At 31.3% G+C, this 20742-nt stretch overlaps 1 pseudogene; it reads right to left on the minus strand.

The window, feature by feature from the left end:
- Nucleotides 1-485: 485 nt before the first annotated feature.
- Nucleotides 486-4393, minus strand: LOC148783177 (25S ribosomal RNA; annotated as a pseudogene).
- Between the last annotated feature and the right edge of the window lie 16349 nt (nucleotides 4394-20742).

Below are 20742 nucleotides of genomic sequence, written 5' to 3' on the forward strand. Positions count from 1 at the left end.
ACTTTGCAAACGGTATGATAGTAGTTCTCGTTTCTTCGTGTCAGGCAGGGGATTCAATCCAGCCATAGGTTCCCCTACGGCTACCTTGTGACGACTTCACCCGTGTCTCCTCAAGCAGCATACCCCACCCTCATCGAGTACATATGGGTTGCGGGCTCGACTTTTGACCCTTTGACTTAGGATTAGTCAATTCTATTTCTCAATGGGGGCGGGGAAGGGATATAACTCAGCGGTAGAGTGTCACCTTGATTAGGCGGGGATAGGATTAGAACCTGTAATTCTCAGATCATGAGCCTAATGAGTTGACCAATTACTCTACCCTGCTTGTTCTCCTTCTCTTTGTTTCACTATTCTCACCCCTCATTCAATCACTTGCCTTTCCTTCTCCTTCGCTATTTCATTGATTCCTCTTCCCCCTAGTATCTTCTTCGTCGAAAACCCCCACCCCCTAAAGAGAAAGTAGTTTCGTTTAGTGCGAGATCGCTTCACACCTCGCGGTGCTTACACCTCTCGCCTATCGAACTTCTGTTACAAAACCTCATACGAGAACTTGTACAGAGAAGGATTTCCAACGTTTAAGACAATGAGTGACTAAACTAACATAAAATCCTACCGTTGCTTTGAGAGTGAGTCTATAGCTCAGCTCAGATGCGGCGCAGCAGTTCTTCCATACCAACTTAGCTACCCGGCACTGTTATTAGCATAACAACCGGTACACCATAGGTTGGCCCAACCCAGTCCTCTCGAACTAGGGTTGGCTCCTCACAGTTCTCCCTTTAACAACAATGGTAGATAGGAACTGAACTGTCTCACGACGTTCTAAACCCAACTCACATACCACTTTAATCGGCGAACAACCCTACGCTTGGGACCTTCTTCAACCCCAGGATGTGATGAGTCGACATCAAGGTGCCAAATGACTCTGTCGATAAGAGCTCTTGGGAGTCATCAGCCTGTTATTCCCGACGTACCTTTGATCCGTTGAGCGAGAGCCCTTCCACACGGGACTCCCGGATCACTATGGCCAGCTTTAACCTCTGTTCAACCAGTCGGTCTCATAGTCAGGCAGGCTTATGCCATTACATTTACGAGCATAATCTTAGCTTGAGCCTCCCTTCGCACACCTCCGTTACTTTTTAAGAGGCATCCGCCCCAGATAAACTACCCACCTCACAGTGTTCCCCCCCTCCCCCCCCCCCCCCCCCCCCCCCGAATGATTAGTGTGGCGGTTAGGTATCCTTACTCAAAAGAGTTGTCTTTCAGGATTTGGAGATCTGTGTCACCACCTCCCACCTATCCTACACATTCGATCAAGGTTGTCACTATGAAGCTATAGTCAAGGTGCACAGGGTCTTACCGTCTAGCCGTTGGTACTCCACATCTTCACGAAGAATTCAATTTCACTGGGTCCATGTCGGAGACAGCGGGGCAGTCGTTACACCATTCGTGCAGGTCGCTACTTATGCGACAAGGAATTTTGCTACCTTAGGATAGTTAGAGTTACTACCGCCATTTATCGGGGCTTCCATTCAAAGTGTATAAGACTTCTCCTTTCGACCTTCCAACAGTGGGCAGGTGTCAGACTCTATACATCGTGTTACCACTTAGCAGAGTCCTGTGTTTTTAATAAACAGTCACTACCCCTTGGTATGTCAGCAGGTGCGCGGAACCGGAGCTCACCTATGGGAAAGAGCGCCCGTTGGGCCGAGTCTTTGCCCGTCTTCGCCTTTAGATAACTCTAAGTGTCTGCCTAGCTCGTTCAATCTACTCCACGTAGCAAGGTCAAACTATTGGCAGGGCGTTTTGCTGTCAAAAAGTAAATCGCTTATGAGTGCTTTGATGGGCACTCTCAAACAAGAGCTTTGCTTTTTGCAAAGCCCTCATAAGTGATTTGGTTTGTAGCCAACGAGCCCCTATGAGTTCATTCGTTAGCTAAGTTCTGTCAAAGCCCTCTTTAGGGATTTTTGCTACTGCTCAATAGAGTGCTGCTTTGATGCAACGAGCAAAGCCCCAACGAGTTCAGTCGTTAGCGCAACATCAAAGCCCAACTAAACTAAGTACATAGTAAAGAGCCTTTTTTGCTGCGTGAGTTCAGTCATTAGGTTAGCTAAGTCTTGTCAAAGCCCAAGTAGTCAAGAGCCCTTTTGGCTTTTGCCCAAAAGCTATGACCCAGTGTGAAGTAACATCAAAGCACTCGCTCTAATGAGAGAGTGCTTTACAAGAGAAAAAAGCCAGCAAGCGTAGGTTCGAAAGCAGGAAGCAAGGGCGCTAATGCATAGCGCTGCTAGAGCATCTATTTTCTTACAAGAAGCAAGGGTGCTAACGTGCCGTGATTCCGTTTTCTTGCTTGCATTCGTTGGTTTGTTTTTTTCCTAGCAAGAAAATGTATGCACTACCGCGAAACGGCTTTCACGCTAGCGCGTAGCAAGAAAACAGATGTGCTAGTGCACTCTCCCATTGCTTGGTTGCTTGGTGTAGTTTTCTTCGTTTCTTCAACAATCGCTTTTTCTAAAAGCAAACTCACCCTCAACAATGAGTGATTTGACATTGCTACCACTGGCTTTGCTCCTTGCTTGCCATGCCACTACCTAAACAGCTGACTTCTTTGTTCTTAGGTCGTCAAACTACAACGAGAGTTTCACCTTTTGAAGTGTCAGTAGCTTGGGGGTCCAGGCATGTTCGAGTCAAGAAGGCTTTTTTGACTAAAGGTTCATCTTAGGGAAAGGACAGCGAGGGGAAGAGGGGGCAGCCCTCTGCCCTATCATCCAATTCGCTCCAACAGATAGGCATGGTTACAGTCAAAGCAACCTCATCACTCTCTTATACCCATTGGATGGTAGCCCTTTCGGGGCTTCCTTAGGAACTGATTCACTCTGAATAGCTTGACTGAATGCAGAAAGCCTTGAACTGATAGGCGATAGTGTTTTTCACAGAATTTCTCGTTACTCATGTCAGCATTCTCACTTCTGATATCTCCAGGTGTTGTCACCAAAAACCTTCCTCGATTGATAGAACGTCCCGCTACTGACACTTGAAAATGCTTTCAAGGTCTTGTCGCTTCGGTGAATCACATGAGCTCTGATACATTTTTGGTGCCATGGAGCTAGACCAGTGAGCTATTACGCTTTCTTTAAAGGATGGCTTCTTCCAAGGCCACCTCTTGATTGTCATCGCTCGATCACTTCCTTTTCCACTAAGTGATTACTTAGGGACCTTAGCATACGATCTGGGTTGTTTCCCGCTCACCTTTGGATCTTAGCACCCAAAGAGTCTGTCGGTACAAATGATCTAGGCCTGTCTTCAGAGTTTCCCTGAAGTTGGTCAAGCTTTTTGGGGGCCACCCTAGCCCATTGACTGCTCTATCTCAGGCCATCGACATCATACGCTCTACTGAAATAGATTTCGTAGAAAACCAGCTATATCCGATCTTGGTTGGCCTTTCACCCCTAGCCACAGGTCATCCCCGTATTTTTCCATATACGTGGGTTCGGTCCTCCAAGGCCTATTAGAGCTCTCTTCAACCTGCTCATGGTTAAATCGATCGGTTTTTGGTCAAATAAGAACAATTAGAAGATTCAACCTCTGGAAAGCGCCTACACCTAATGGCTTAAGCTGCTGTTCCCATTTCCTTGCTGACCCATCATGCGATTGGTACGTCGTTAGAGTGAGTTTGCCCGTCGTTTGGCTCTAAGCTCTGCTCCTTCGACTGATTGTATGCATCAGATCTCAAGTTCTCTATTGCACTCCCTAAATAGGGTTCTTTTCACCTTTCCCTCATGGTACTTGTACACTATCGGTCATTGAGGAAGACTTAAGCTTAGAGGGTGGTCCCCCTTTCTCGCATAAAAGCGATCAGAATTCGAACATGCCGTGTTTTACTTGGAAGGATCAAACCATGGGAATGAATCTACAAGGCTCTCACCTTCTTTGGCCAGATCTTCCAACCTTTTCACAATTCTCGGGCCAATGGTTTTTCCATCATCCATTCCACAACAAATCGAATGAAACCAATGAAAACGAGTTACGCGAGCTTAATAAGAGCCTACGAAATCTAGTTTGTTAGGCCGATCGAGAACGAGTTACATTTAAATGAGTGCAGTTCTACAAAACGAGCCTAATAGGAAAGGAAGCGAAGTGCGTAAGCACTGAGCGAAGCAAGAGGAACGAGGCTAAGCAACTCCGCACATTTGCTTTGTTCCGCTTTGCGGACGAAAGAAGATTGAATTGCTTTGCTTTGCTAGCGCGAAGCTTCATGGTAGGCTTCGTGTTTCTTTTTCTTCAATGCCTCAATCCGCTCTCACTCGACGCTACTAACGGGGTCTTGGTTGATGTCCCGTCCTTTAACTACTCAGATGTTTCAGTTCGCTAAGTTTTAAAAGTCCAAAGAGCGTAGACTAGCCACGGCGCTTGGATACGGTTTCCCGATCGGAGATCCATGGATCACAGATGGTATCTCCCCATGGCCTTTCGCCTCTTCAGGCGTCCTTCTTTCTCAATGCCTGGGCATCCATCCAATGCATTGGGTACATTGAACACCAACATAATCTCGATTCAAGCAAGGTCTAATTGCTGGGCTTTTTGCTATTGCGAAGTAAAAGCTAGGAGGGCAAGCCAAATCTTGTCAAAGCCAGCAAACTACAGCTCGAAAGCAAGAAGTAAGGAGGGTGTTAACGCATCCGTTTTCTTGCTGGAGGGCACTAGCACCCAGCAAACTACAATTCGCAAGCAAGAAGCAAGGGCGCTAAAGCGCCGCTAGCGCATCTGCTTTCGTGCAAGAAGCAAGGGTGCTAAGGCGTCGCGCATCCTTTTTCTTGCTTGTCTTTAGCTCAAAAGCATACTTGAGCGCTAGTGCACTACTTCTTCACAGCTAGCGCACACTATAGTTTTCTTCACAGCTAACGCGCCCAGCAAGAAAACTTATGCGCTACAGTGAAACGGCTTTCGCACTAGTGCGTTCTTCCGTTGCTTGGTGTAGTTTTCTTCATGCCGTTTTCTTTGCTTCAACAACGAGGGCTTTGACAAGACTTAGCTTGGCCAAACAAAACTCAAAATACATCAACAACCCTTATTCCTGAAGTAAAAAACTGCTTTCTTGGAACTAAGTGGGGGTTCAACAACTACATCCTTGGTTCATAAACGTAACTAGACCCAACGAGTGGAGTGCATAAGCACGGAGTGAGACATGAGCGGCCGCTTTCAGTTCAAGTTCATTATAGAAGGTTGGCTTGTGTTTGTTCAACAACTACACCTAGGGCTTGAAGTTCACCCTATAAGCTTTGAGTGGGCTTGTTTGTTCTACTGAAATACTAAAGGTCACCCGTACCTAAGAAGTACAAGTAGTCATCCTACGAAGTACAAGTGGTCGCCCACCCTTTAGAAGAGTAATCACCCTTTGTGCCAAAGGCTTGCGACTGAAGTAGGTACGAGCTTGCCTACTCTACTGAGACTTTTATAACTTGGGCTTTCGGCTTGCGTACAAAACTACACTTTCTACATATATTAGACGACGTTTTAGTTTTTTAGTTTTTTTTTAGTTAGCTTAGGGACAAAATTGTATTGTTGTGAAGAGTGGTCCAGATCCCATGAGCGTAGGGAACTGCGCGAGAACTGCGTCAGAAAGGGAGGAGTTGAAGCTGATCCATACATATCCAGTCCTAAGGAAATTGTATATGACTCAATACATACATGTGTATGTACATATATGTGTATATACACATAAATGTATATACATGTGTATATACTTCTACACATCTATACATACATATATGTATATAGATATGTGTATACATATATGTATATACATATATGTACATATATATGTACTGAAATATATGTATATATATGTATGTATATATATATATATATATGTATATGCATGTATATATATATATATATATATATATATATATATATATATATATATATATATATATATATGTATATACATATATATATATATATATATTTCAGTACATATATGTATATATACATACATATATACATATATGTATATACATATACATATACATATATTTATAACATCATAAATATACATATATAAATATAAGTACATATATTTACAAAACTTTATATGTAAATATAAAGATATATGTAAATATAAAATATATACATATTTACATATACGTAAATATATATATGATATCATATATGTAAGTATACTTACACGTATTTACATATAAATATATTTATATGTAAATATATTTACATATATACATGTAAATATATATTTTGACATATTTTTACATATATAAATATATTTGTATTTATGTGTATACATGTGTATACAAGTATAAATACATACATATATACATGTACACACATATGTATACACATATATACATATACACCTGTATACATATATATGTGTCTATGTGCATACAAATACACATTTTTACACATATACACATGTATATATATAAGTACATATATATGTACTCAAATATATATAAATATACATATTTGTATATATACATATAATTGAGTATATATATGTATATATACATATATGTACATATATCTGCATATATGTACATACATAAACATCTAGATATATTTATGACATCATAAATATACATATATAAATATATGTACATATATCTACATATATTTATATGTAAATATAAATATATATTTAAATATATACATATTTACATATATGTATATGATGTGTTATAAGTAAGTATTTACATGATGTCATATATGTAAATATATTTACATGTATTTATACATACATATACTTATATGTAAATACATTAATATATATATATACATATATTTCTATTAATATATAAATACCAGAAAATACATATATTTACATATCTAAATATATTTATACATATTTAAATATATGTTAATACACATGTATGTAAATTTATATGTAAATACATGTAAATATGTAAATACGCAAATACATATATATAAATACATGTATGTAAATTTATGTATTTACATGTATATATGTAAATATTTGTATTTATGTATACACATAAATATAAATACATATATGCATACAACTATACATATATACATATACATATATTTATATGTATACATATATGTAAGTGCATATATATATATATATATGCTACATTTATGTGTATATATGTATACACAACATACATATATGTATACAAATACAAATACATATATATATACATACATGTATACACATATATACATAAATATATGCATTTATATGTATTTATATGTAAATATATTTAAATATGTATAAATATATTTACATAAATATTAATATGTAAATATAAGTATTTACATGTATACATGTAAATATATGTATACACATAACTATATGTATTCACATATATGTATATAGTGTATATGTATATATATATGTGTGTACATGTAAATACACATAAATATATGTATTTACATGTAATTATGTGTATACATGTTCATATATATATATATATATATATATATATATATATATATAAATATATATACATATATACAAATATATATGTACATATATCTATACACATATATACATAAAGTATATATGTGTATATCTATAAATATGTATACATATGTGTATATATACATACATATATGTGTATTTGTGTATACACATATAAATATACAAATACACATATATGTATACACATATATATACAATAATGCACCAATATGTAAATATATACAAATGTGTATACACATATATAAATATATACATATGTATATTTATATACACATATACACATATATGTGTATATGTATTTGTATATATGTGTATTTGTATATATGTGTATTTACATATATGTATATATATACATGTGTATATGTGTATATATGTGTATGTGTACATATATACACATATATCTACATATATATGTGTATATGTATACATATACATGTAAATACATATATTTACGTGTAGTTACATTTACACATATATACATATACACAGATATTCATATATGTGAATACATATATATTTATGTTTATACATAAATACATATTTCTACATGTATACCTGTAAATCCATAAATTTACATATATGTATTTATATATAAATTTACATACATATATATTTACATATATTTATATGTAAATATATTTAAATATGTATAAATATATGTACATATATAAAAATATGTAATTTACATATGTAAATGTATGTATTTACATGTATTTATATTTAAATATATTTACATATAAATATATTTATTAGTAAATACATGTAAATATACTAACATATTTGTTGTCAGGTAAATACATACATATACGATGTCATATACATATATTTACGTATATGTAAATATGTATATATTTACATATACATATATATAAATATATGTACATATATTTATATATGTATATTTTTGGCATTGTAAATATATGTATATATATATGTTTATATACATGTATATATGTACATATACATATACATATGTATATAAATGCATATATATATACATATACATAGATATATATATGTACATAAATATATATATGTACATAGATATATATATCTATATAGATATATATATATATATATATATATATATATGTATATATATATATATATATATATATATATATATATATATATATATATATAGTACATTGAGTACATATATTAGTATACTAGTGTTTGCAAAATCGAATTGGAATAGTTAACCGGTCATGAGTCTAGGAGCAGTTTTGAACGGGAACCGGACTAACCGGTCAAGTAGATTTTTTTAAAAAAAAATGGGTCAAAAACCCTTAAAAATATTTTAAAAATTAAAAAAATAGAAAAACTTAGATTAGACTATATATAACCCTTTTTTCTTTTTTCTTTTGATCTTCTAGACTGGTCATATATTAGTCATTTCGATCAAGTTGCATCATAAGGTTGCAGACAATTCATGTCTTCAATAGAACAATAGAAAAATTTGGCAAATCCACAAGACTTCTACAGTTATTCCATAGATTCTCACTGAAAAACATTCAGTATTGTTGCTATAAATATATTGGTAGGTATAAAGTCTTGCCTAATGAAATGTTATATAACGAGGTCGTAACTGTTCTAAAGTTCAAACTCGATATGGCTGGAAATTCATAATGAATGTACTCATGCCAACCTGCAAAAGGATACGATTTGAAAGATAAAATGTAGCATAGAATGGAGTACCTTTCATTGTAAACTTAACCAAGAAACATGAATGTTTTGATACTATTAAGCCAATGCAAACTCATTCTACATTTCCACACTGAAGAAGAAAGTAGAACAAAAAAACAAACTTTTAGAAATCCAACAAGCTCACCAAAAATATATAACATAAAAAGGAAAGAAATATTTTTTTTCACTTATTCATCACAAAAAAAACATATTTTTGTAATAAAAAATATAACATTAAAAATAATCCAAGAAGCTCATCAAAAATATATAACATTAAAAAGAAAGAAATATTTTTCTCATATTCATCACAAAAAACATATTTTTGTAACATATATATATATATATATATATATATATATATCATTAAAAACAATTCAGCAAGCTCACCAAAAATATATAACATTTAAAAGAACGAAATATTTTTTTCTCATATTCATAAACAAACATCTTTTTGTAAAAACAAAAAACGATCTAACATTAAAAACAATCCAACAAACTCACCAAAAATACATAACATTAAAAAGAAAGAAATGTTTTTCTCATATTCATCATAAAAAGACATATTTTTGTATAAAAATATATATAACATTAAATACAATCCAACAAGCTCACCAAAAATATATAAAATTAAAAAGAAAGAATCTATTTTTCTCATATTCATCACAAATAATATATTCTTATAAAAAGAGCGTAATTTTATTACGAAACAAATTTTTTTTTTAAGAACCCTAAAATCGAGTCAAAGAACACAAATTCTTTAGAGTCAAAATCAGCCCCAAATCTTTCATTTTTTGAACAAATTAACAGTAGGATATGATATATACTTCAATTACAATTAAAATGCCCCAAATATCATGAAGATCAATCCACAATTGAGATCATTCTTCAAAAAATGGCGGATATTTCACTTCACGCAATTTTCAAAACAAACACGCACCAAAAAATATTCATATAAATAAACATAGTGAACCTCCAAAATTCATCTTTTCCGAAATATCGAAATAGAAAAGAGTTTAAGGATTCAGTAATGAATCAAAGCCCTCCATTTCCAGGCATATTCATGGGTTATTGAAGCTCATATTGACAAAATGGCGGAAATTTCACAGTTTCAGAAATTCGTCATTTCAATCCACCAAAAAAGCGTTTTTCTTCGATTTTTTATTCAAAAAATAGTTAATTATAGAAACTTTCAGGTGTGTAAGTGCAATATTTCACCGAAAAAAACAAAAAAAACCAGAAAATTGAATAAAAAAAGGTTGCAAAACCTAAATTATAAGTTTTTTTTAAAATAACGGCCTCTGTGTGAAATAATGTCTGTTATTTAATAGAATACCATTATGTCTGATATATCGCCTGTTATATCTAAAAACTGGATCAGTTAGTAGAAACCAGCCGGTTTTGAAGTAAAACCATCGGTTCAAACTCAAACCGGCCAGTTTTGGTGCTCATTTTTTGGAGATCCCCGAAATTTTCCCAATACCCCAAAACCGGCCTTAACCGAAATCCGTACCTTGCCAGTACCGTTCTAACCGGCCGATTCTAGTTCGAACCGACCGGTTTTACGAACACTGATACATACATATATATACATATGTGTATATATGTATAAATATACACATATGTACATATATATATATATTTACATATATATATTTATATAAATTCATATATACATCTACATATGTGTATATATTTGTACATACGTATATGTACATATGTATATATATGTATTGTATATATGTATATATATGTGTATATATATATATATATATATATATATATATATATATATATATATATCTACAAATGTGTATATATGTATACATATATGTATATATCTTCATAGCTTTGGCGCGCACACATATATGTAGATATGTATACGTCCATGTATATACACATATATAGACATATATATGTATACATATATATACATATGTACATGTTTATATATATACATACATATATGTATTTATAGACATATATACATATGTACATTTGAGTACATAGAGTTATGTACATATGTACTCAAAACATATGTACATATGTGTATATACATATACAAATATATGTTTATACACATATGCACATATACATATATGCAATATATATGTGTATACAATTATACATATCCAAATTTATACATATATGTATATATGCACGTGGATATACATACATATATATACATATATACATATGTATACATATGTGTATACATAAATACATATATGCATACACATGTATATATGTATATATATAAGTACATATATGTATATGTATACATATATACACATATGTATATATATACATATACATATATGGAAGATGCTAGAGTGAGCCCACTAGCTCACAGAATAATATAAGCCCAATGGCCCAGATTGAATCTAGGCCGATCTGATGGCAAAGAGTATTTGAATTTTAATATTTTTTTCTACAATACCAAATCACTTGAAATTTTAGGTGAATATTCTTTAAATCAAGATGCATCTAGTAAAAATATAAAAAAAATAATCTGTAAAATTAAAAATGACTAAAATAGTCCCAAAAATTTATGTGGGTATTTTGGTCATTTTATTCATATAAAACAAGTTTTTTAATATTTTTTTAATATTCACTTATTTTTTATCAACACACATCTAAAATTTCAAACGATTTAGATTTGTAAAAAAAAAATTAAAATTCAACACTATCGGGCATCCGTGACCGTTAGATCAGCCCATATTCAATCTAGGCGATTGGGCTCATTTTTTCTTGTGAGCCCATTGGCTCACACAAGCCTTTTCCTACATATATATACATATATGTAAATGTATACAAATATACATATATGTATATGTATACTCATATACATATATGTATACACATATATATATATATATACATATGTGTGTACAAATGTATACATATATATATATATATATATATATATATATATATATATATATATATATATATATATATATATATATATTAATATTTATATATATACAAACATACATCGGTGTATATATGTATTAACACATATATAGACAAATACATATACATATATATGTATACACATAAATGTAATTATATAGATATGTGTATCTGTGTATATGTTTATATATGTATATACACATATACATATATGAGTATATGTATATATATGTAAATATACAAATTTACAAATAAACATGTGTATATGTATACACATATACACATATATACACATCTACACTTATACACATATTAATATGTGTATACACATATATATATATTTATATATATATATATATATGTATATACATAAATACACATATAACACATATACAAATACACATATGTATATGTATACACAAGTAGACATATATACATATATCTACACATATACATATATTTATATATGTATACACATATATATATATTTAAATACATATATATGTATATACATAAATACGCATATATCTATACACCTGGGTGTATATTTATAAATGTATACATGTCCAAATATTTAAATGTATATATTTATGTCTAAAAATAAATATTTACAAGTAAATACTTAAATAGACGTATTTATGAATACATATATACACAAATTTATGTAAATATGTAATTAAATAAATATACATAAATATACGTAAATATGTATATCCAAATATGTAAATACATCTATATACATATATTTACATATATGTATATGACGTCATATATTTATAAATGTATACATATATGTATAAATATATATATATATATATATATGTATATATTTTATATATATATTGTATATATTATATATATATATATATATATATATATTTATACATATATATTTACATATATGTATACATATAACCTATATACATATACATATATATTGTATCGATATATATACATATATATGTATATTTTATATATACATGTATACAACATTTATATGTATATATATAATATATACATATATATGTATTTATGTATGTACATATATATAAATATATATATATATATGTATATATGTGTATGTATATATGTACATATATGTATATACATATATATATATAGGTATATATATGTATATATATACAACATATATAAACATATATATATGTATATATGTGTAGATATATTCTTTTGCATATGTATATCTATATATGTACATATATACATTGTATATATATGTATATATGTATATGTTTTGAGCACATACATATATACATGTATACATATATATATACATAAATATGTACATATATACATATTATACATATATATATACATAGATATACATATATGGACATATATACAAATATATATGTACTTCTAAAGTGTTGAGTACATATAAAGTATGTATGTACACAATGTACATATACATATAAACATATATAGATATATATGTATAATATATATACATATATACTCTATAAACAATTTTTGAGTACATATATACACATGTATATACATACATATGTATACATATATATACATACATACTCTATATATACATATATATACATATGTGTATATATGTATATATGTTTACACATGTATATATATATATATATATATATATATATATATACATGTGTAAACATATATACATATATACACATATGTACTTATATATATATATGTATATGCATACATATGTATATTTTATTCATTTATACACATATGTATATATATGTATATGTATACATATGTACACATGTATACATATGTAAATATGTATATTTACATATTTACATATATGTATACATATAGTCATGTACACATATGTATATATGTATGTATATATCATCATACCTTTAACGCGTACACATGTATGTTTATATATATACCTATATGTTTATACAAATATATATGCATACATATGTATATGTATATGTATACATATATAACACATATGTATACACAAATATACATATTTTTGTACATATATATGTATATATGTATATATTCATGTACATGTACATGTATATATATATATATATATACATATATATAGATATACATGTATATTTGTATATACTTAAATATACATATATATACATATATGTATATATATATATGTATATACATATATGTATATACATAATATATATATATATACATATATGTACATATATGTATATATCTATATGTATATATGTTTATATGTATATACATCTATATATATATATACATATATATACATATTTCTATATATATGCATATATACATATATGTGTATTTATATATATCTATATATATATATATACATATATATATGTTTACATATGTATACATATGTATTCATATGTTTACATATATATTTACGTATGTTCATATGTACTCATATATATATATATATATATATACATACATATGTATGTATGTATGAAGTAGATTGTTTAGAAGGAGTGTGTATTCTTCTTTGAGGTTTTATGGTGTCGTTGGAAAAATCCAATCTTGCCTTACAATTTGAGCTGCATCGTATCTCGATATCTCTATCAGGGTGTTCAATTATTTGATCTGGCTCATTATTAATAGGAGTTTTATCTTGTTGGTTTTCATTATGAATAGACCAGTTTTCTTGGAGTATGACCTGGGACCAGGTTATTGATTTAGGATTGACCGTGTTTGATTTTTCAACGTTTGTCTGAAAGAATACGGTTTGTCCCTTGGTATCTATTTGAAGGACATTAGGACTTAAAGTATTCATTACTTTATAATAAATTCTATACATTAAAGCTATATTCGGTGATCCTAGATTCCTATCGAATCCTTGAGTTTTTATGCTCAGAATTAAAACTTTAAGAAGATTTGGATCTATTAAAGAGACTGAGAAATTGGGGAAACAGTTGAAATATACAGGGCCACTACACAGGCTGGATTCTACTATTCTTAATAACGAATCTGAGAATCTATTACGTCTATTATCTCTAACACATAATAATATAGAGTTATTTATTCCTAGTCTGGTGAGGGGTTTTACTGCTATCTGTATTAAGCCTATATGTAAATACTTATAATTCTTATCTCTATGTGTTTGAATCATCTTATTTGATAAAAGCTGGAAACTTTCTCGACTACTATTTACCGATAAGCTTTGTTCTACAGTTTTTATAGCGTAGCTAGTTTTAAATTCAAAGGTACCCTTTTTATAGATATCCGTAATGAGAACTTTTGGGATGTTCCAGTTATGTATTTGCTTTTCTATGTTATCAATTATTATATCTTCTTTATTTTTTATCCTTAGTGTCTTGTTAGATGATGATATTGTCCTGTTGGATAACATCCTAATAAAATTTTCCATTTATGGTAACAGATGAGTACACGAGCCAACCTCTTACGTCCCTGATACCTTGGTGGCTCTTCTGGCCTAGGATGATAATACGGATCAAGGCGACTTTTGGTCTCAACACTGGGGCTTACCACTAAATGATAAAATTTTATTAAGTTGTTAACTTCTAGGATATTATTATCAATTCTCAGTTCACCACTGATAAAACATATGGCTCTGATACCAACATAACCCAACATCTATTCTTGTTCTATTCTTGTATTGTAAAAATCTAAAATCTATTTGTAGACGCAAAGTTTAAATGAATGCTAACTAAATAGTCTAACAAGGCCTGCATATAATAGTACAGATATCAGGATAAATACAGAAAAAGGAGAAATATCTAAAACAATCCAATTAGTATGAGTAATATCTCTGACTTTAATTCTTAGAAGAAACTTTATTTGCATATTAGAAATGTATACATGATATTGAAGAGATCATATCAAATCTAACAATACTTACATTACACACTTGCAGTAGCTTGAAAATAGTTTCCACTCTTCCGGACAGTAGCTTGGTAAGGTTGGAAAATTACAATCACACATACAGTATTTTACATTCACTCAAAGGGGTTCGTTTGTGGCTTGGTACACCACCCGATATACTGCTTAAAAATTTACAAAGAGAAAGACTGGGAGATAGTAATGACATGCAAAGGGTTACAGAGAGAAAAGACTCCGTGAGTTGTAGAGAGAAAAAACTCAGAGAGTTGCAGAGAGAAAAGACTCAGAGAGTTGCAGAGAGAAAAGACTCAGAGAGTTGCAGAGACTTGGAAGGGAAGGTCTCTCCAATTTTTCTCGATGCATCTCAAATGAGGAGGGCTCTCTCTTATGTAGCCTTCGGACTCCAAAGTCTTCTTAATTCGATTGTAATTGTCAGTTCCAAAGGTGTGACTTAAAGTGGAGGAACAGTGATATAAAGTTGTCGGTGATGGCATCTTCTACAGTATTTCTTTTGGCGGATTTGTCGGCAAGAGCATCTTCTATAGTATTTCTTTTGGTGGATATGTCGGCAAGAGCATCTTCTACAGTGGTGGCAGACAACATCTTTTTAGGTGGCAGACCGCATCTCTTAGGTGGCAGACATCATCTTTTAGGTGGCAGACAGCTGGTGATAGGGATATTTTATTAATGGACCAGGTCTTTGTTGGGCTTTTCTTTAGTTGCCTTATTGGGAGAAGTGAATTATTGGTTGAACTAGCTCGCAATCTTCATTCTCAGTGGCAAAATCTTCATCATTCTGAGATGAAGTTGACATTGATTCTCCTTCTTCTTCAAATATTTGAAGCAGCTGTTTTTTGAGTTCTTCTTTTGTTGCCTTGGGATTTTGTTTTTTCATTTTATTAATATATTCTGAAAAACTAGGTTGGACTTCTTCGGGTGTATCCATTGGGACCTTTCTATGTTTAACATTGGTCAATAAGTTTATTTTCATAGACATCCCACCATTTGATATATATCTTTTTTCCCAATTTGGGGTGTATTCCGAAATATTGGTAAAATTTTTTGATACTGCATAATTTCACTTCATAATCCAAGGAATCTAATATATCGCCATGAAATATAAATGGCGATCTATTTGGGGGTCATTATCATTGTATTTTGCAAATTTGGTTTCGAAGGCCTGTACATTGGGAGGAAGGATTTCTATTCCAAATCCCCAAATCTGAAACCAATATCTGAACCAATTAGGATGTTTCTCAGTAATGGGTGCTTTTATCTGTATAAACCAGGAATGGGAATTATTATTAGTCTGAAGGGAGAAAATTTTGTGCCATGCATCTATATACTCGGAGTATTTATAATATTTATTGTTGAACTCTGATGCTTGCAATTTTCTGCTCCTCATGGGATCTAAGCCCCACTCTTTATAAGATATTATTTTTTTGATCAGGAATTTTGAATAGGCTATTATATTAGTATTCCTCAGGTAGAAATGTACCAAAGTAATAGAGCCTGTTTCCAGAAGGATTGCTTCATACCATTCCTTCTTTTTATTGCCATTAGAGGGATTCAGGTTATTTATTAAATATTGATTGGCAATAATAACTGGGTCCATAGCCCAATGCTCATTTTCTATTATTATATTTGTCAAGAAAGTTGTCTTTTTAAAAAGGGATTTTTCTGCGGTAGGAACCCTAACTCGGCTAGGAGAAGTGACAACCTATTGGGCTTGTCGTCTTATACGCTGGTTTGGGGTCTTTGTGAGAGCTATTATGGTTTTGGATGGGGATGGAACAATATCCATTTTCTCTTTTCCTTTATTCATATTGATATTTATTATTTGTCTTTCCATGCTGGCCCTATCCGTGTCCCCCCTGCAAAAATTCACGGGTTAAAAAATCAGGAAGAAAATTAGTATTTCCTTTAAGATGTTCTATATCAAAGTCAAAGGAGGAAAGAATAGCTTGCCATCTGGCAAAAATCTATTTAGTGACGAGATTTTTAACATCTTTGAGTAAAATGTCTTTAGCAGCCTTGCAATCAGTCCTTATTAAAAAATTTTGATTGCGAATATCACTTTGGAATTTTGTGACACAATGAACAATAGCTAAGATTTCTTTCATAACCGTTGAATAGTGTTGTTGTGTTTTGTTCCAAGCTTTAAAAGTAAAGCGGACTAATTGTTCTTTATCAATTATTTTTTGCTTTAATATTCCTCTTAGTCCTATTTCAAAAGCATCACACTCAATTATTTTGAAAGCATCTAGATTGGACAATGTTAAGCAGGGTAATTCTTTAGCCTTAGCTTTTATCCTTTTTACTGCCATAGTATGTTCATCAGTTCATCTTGGTGGATTTTTCTTTAACCTTTAAAATAAAGGTTTAGCATCGATGGCTAGGTTTTTTTAAACATTCGAGATATAGTTTAGACATCTCAGAAACCCTTGGAGTTATGTTTTGTCTAAGATGATATCAGGGAATTTATCTGCAAACTCTATCGCTCTATCAATTGGCACAATACTACCTTGATAGTTATTGTGTCCTAAAAATCTTATTTTAGTTTGGCAGAGGCTAATCTTCTTAGCCGAGACTACCAACCCTGCAGCTTTGATAACATTTAAGAATACATTTATGTGCTTGAAATGTTGCTCAATATTTTCAGATAATATTAATACATCGTCAATATAAACAATCATAAATTTCATATACGGGTTGAAAATATCATTCATTATTTTCTGGAATGCCGAAGGGCATTATGTTCCATTCATACTGTCCAAAAAGGACATTAAAAGCAGTTTTGTATCAATCATTTTTTGAAATCTGTATTTGCCAGTAGCCGGACTTTAAATCAAACTTAGAAAATATGCAGGCATTTACAAGCCTATCTTATTTAGTATTGGATATCTTATCCATTTTAATACCTTATTCAGAGGTTTATAGTTTATTACCAGCCTTGGTGCTCCTCGTTCTTTCTTTTATGCTTTCTCCACGTAGAAAGCTGAGCAACTCCAGGGGATGAGCTTTTCCTGATTAGCTGCTTTTGAAGTAATTCTCTTTTCTGCATATTTCAAGGAGCCTCGGATTCATTCGAATAGGTCTAGCTTTTGTGGGTATCTTATTTTCACTAAAATTTTCTTCATAAGGCAAATTTACTAAATGTTTTTTTCTGTTCCAAAATGCATTTGGTAGGTCAGCACAAATTTCTTTCGCTATTTTTCTCTTAAGTGTTTCAATATTCTTTATAATCTCTGGTAGAGAAAGTTTTTCTTCTATAATTTTATTTTTTACTTTGGATTTAAGAGAACATAAAAACTTCTCTTTATTTTCTATAATTTGTCTAATATTATTAACTTCTCTTATTTTTGGTTTATCTATAAATTCGAACTTTACATTATGGCCTTACATAGTTGATTATATTCCTGTACTATCTATTTTTAAGGGATAAAGCAAATTAAGAAAGGGAGTTCCAAGTATAACAGCTTGGCTCAACCCTTTTGCCATAATAAATGGCATTTCAAAGCAGTTACCATTGTTACATACTGCAGCGTGCGATAATTTATATTTTATTATCCGTCTACTACCATCTGCTGTATTAAGTATTTGAGTTGTCTTGCTAAAGTATTTCGTGGGTATCAAACCTTCATTTATACAATTAAGATCTGCTCCTGAATCTATTAGAGCTAAAGACTGGAAACTGTATTCTTTATTTACTATTATTCTTATTAATGTAAACCATTTTTTGGGTAACGATTTTGTCTAATACGTTTACATAATTTTTATTTTGTATAAAATATTTTTCCCGTGTTGAATTTGTATCAACTTGTGAAGATCCTGGAACATCTTCTACAAGGGAAAGTGGTTTTCTATCAAGACTATAATTATTTATGAGACTGTCAAATTCTAATTCTTCATCTATTTCATTATTTTAGCTATTAGGAAATTCAAAAGTCATTTCTAATACTTTTATTCTGGTTTTAAGCATTTGTACTTCCCTTTTTACTTCATTTACTTCTTGTTTTAATTCAGAAATAGATGGCTCTCTCTGGATGCTATCTTTTTTATTGATCTTTTAAGTATTTCAGCTAAACTATAGTCTTCTTGGGTTTTTACCATGGGGATTGGTTTCTTTTTCGTTTTGGCTATCTGAATATACTGTGTCAAATCTTCTTTCTTAGCTTCTGGATCAACTATTTTGTCTATTAATTCTACAATCAAGTTTTCTTCATCTGTATGAGTATTAAGAGTATATATACATATGTGTACATAGTATGTACATATGTACATGTGTACGTATGAGTACATGTAGTATATGGTACTCATGAGTACATAGAGTGCTCATAGAGTACTGTAGTGTTTTGAGTACTCTTAGAGTACATTGAGTACTCACAAAGTACATTGAGTACATTTGAGTACTCTATGAGTACTCAAGTGTACTCTATGAGTTTTTAGAACATTTTGAGCACTCAAAACATTTGAGCACTCATAGAGTACGTAAAGTACATACATGAGTATGTTTCCGCACGCAAGTCTGGACTACTTCCTTCTCAGGCATAGGATTAAGATGACGAGAAGCCAAGTTTCTCCATCTTGATATGAACTGATCCATGGGTTCATCTGTTTCTTGAGTTAGGGTGAGAAGTTCGATAGTTTGAACCTCTCTCTCGACCTCATAGCAGCGTTGATGGAATAGTTTCTCCATCTCCTCCCATGTAAGCACCTAGTTTGGAGGAAGCCGGGAATACCATTGGAATGTCGAGCCATCGAAGGTCTCAACAAGCTGTCAGAGAAGAAGTCTCCCATCAGCCGTTGTTTCCCGACATGCCGCCTGATGGTGGGCAATATGCTGGTTCAGGGAG

This window comes from Amborella trichopoda, chromosome 2, assembly GCF_054954075.1.
Source record: "Amborella trichopoda isolate Santa Cruz 75 chromosome 2, AtrichopodaSantaCruz75HAP2 v2.0, whole genome shotgun sequence".
In the NCBI taxonomy this organism is placed as follows: domain Eukaryota; kingdom Viridiplantae; phylum Streptophyta; class Magnoliopsida; order Amborellales; family Amborellaceae; genus Amborella; species Amborella trichopoda.